This window comes from Pteropus vampyrus, unplaced genomic scaffold, assembly GCF_000151845.1.
Source record: "Pteropus vampyrus isolate Shadow unplaced genomic scaffold, Pvam_2.0 Scaffold9063, whole genome shotgun sequence".
NCBI lineage: Eukaryota > Metazoa > Chordata > Mammalia > Chiroptera > Pteropodidae > Pteropus > Pteropus vampyrus.
In genome coordinates, this window is record NW_011897844.1 from 1 (window position 1) to 1,555 (window position 1,555).

The 1,555-nt window shown below is 53.6% G+C and overlaps 1 pseudogene; it reads left to right on the forward strand.

Annotated features, from left to right (window-relative positions):
* The first annotated feature begins 960 nt into the window (after positions 1-960).
* Positions 961-1,079, forward strand: LOC111734900 (annotated as a pseudogene).
* Positions 1,080-1,555: the final 476 nt, after the last annotated feature.

Here is a 1,555-nt window from a genome sequence, read left to right on the forward strand (position 1 = left end):
GGAGGCTCCCAAATGAGTGGCAGCTGCCCCTGGCCTTGGAGGGATGGCCTGGCACGCGGACCGGGGCAGGGCTAATCTGGGCTCTGTCTGCCCTGCTTTGCCCTGCTCTGCCCCGCAGGTCACGCCCTGCCCAGTCTCGGGCTTCAATTCTGAAAATGGCATTCGTCAGATGTTCAGGGTATTTTTGCTTTAAAGCACTCGAGCCTGCTGGCATCAAGCTCCAGTGACGTTGGCTCCCTCAGACCAAGGGGAAACAGAAGCCCCGCAGGTAGGAGAGCTGGGATGGGGGAAGGGGAGCTGGGGCCGGGGCGGGGTGACTGGGGGGAAGCCCATGACTCTGTCAGTTTCCAGCTGCAGGGGACTGAGGCCTGGGTCCTGCGAGGTGAAGTGACTGGCAGGAGCACCCAGAGTCTCCAGCACTCCTGACTAGCCCTCCCACTGGGCCAGCTGATTCCTGAATACCCTGGAGGGAGGCTGCCCAGTTCCAGGCCTTGGCCTGAAAAAGGCCTGGAGGCTTTTCACTTTTGTGCTTCTGGGACCCCTGAGCTGCCATGTGAGGCCAGCTCCGCCCTGGAGAGGCCCAGCCTTCTGGAGTCCCCTGGGGAGCACCAGACCTTGACGGAAGCCTCTTGGCTAGCCTGTGCCAGCTCACAGGGCCATCCGTGGACCCAGGATGTCTCCAGGTGAGGGCTGATGCTCAAGTGCAAGCAGAGAGGGCGACCTGGTCTCTGCCCCAGAGAGACCCAACCGGCTGCATGTGTTTCTACATTCAACGTGGTGTCTGAGCCCCAACGTGGCCCTGGAGCCAGGTGCTAGGGACGATAACACTCCTGGTGCCCAGGAGAATATTCTACCTCATGTCCTCTGGGGGATCACGAGATATCTTAGAAAAAGTGCTAGATGTCCCACAATATGTGGCATGGAGACTTGACCTGTTTTATGTGGTTGTCTAAACAGGATGTCTATGGCCATGACACCCTAAACAAGCCCGATCCCGTCTGATCTCGGAAGCTAAGCAGGGTCAAGCCTGGTTAGTACTTGGATGGGAGACCACCTAGGAAGACCAGGTGCAGTAGGCATAAAAAAAATAAGGGATTGTAAGCTGACGAGGTTCTTGCAATCTGTGAGGTCAACCAAAGGTTGCCTCGCCTAAAAATAAATAAATAAAGGGGATGCCAAACCCTGGGAGAGGGGACAGCATCTATGTTATTGAAACAATGTCAATGGGATTTCATAAGCACTCTGATAAATAGAGCCTGGGACCCTGGATCAGTGACCTGTCATGGGAAAACGATATCCCCCAACGTTTTATTGTAAAAATATCCAAACAAAAATTTTTTACAGCGAACACCCATGTCCCCACCCGAGACGCTACAATGAACGTTTTGCCCTCTTTTCTTCACCCTGTCTCGTCATTTCGCCATCTTTCTCCATCCATGAATTCATTTCTTTCTTTTTTTGCTTTTTGGCTCCCTTTTAGTTAGGTTGCAAACATCAGTACACTTCGCCCCTACACACTTTAGCATGCACATCATGAAAAACGCTGAGTATCTGT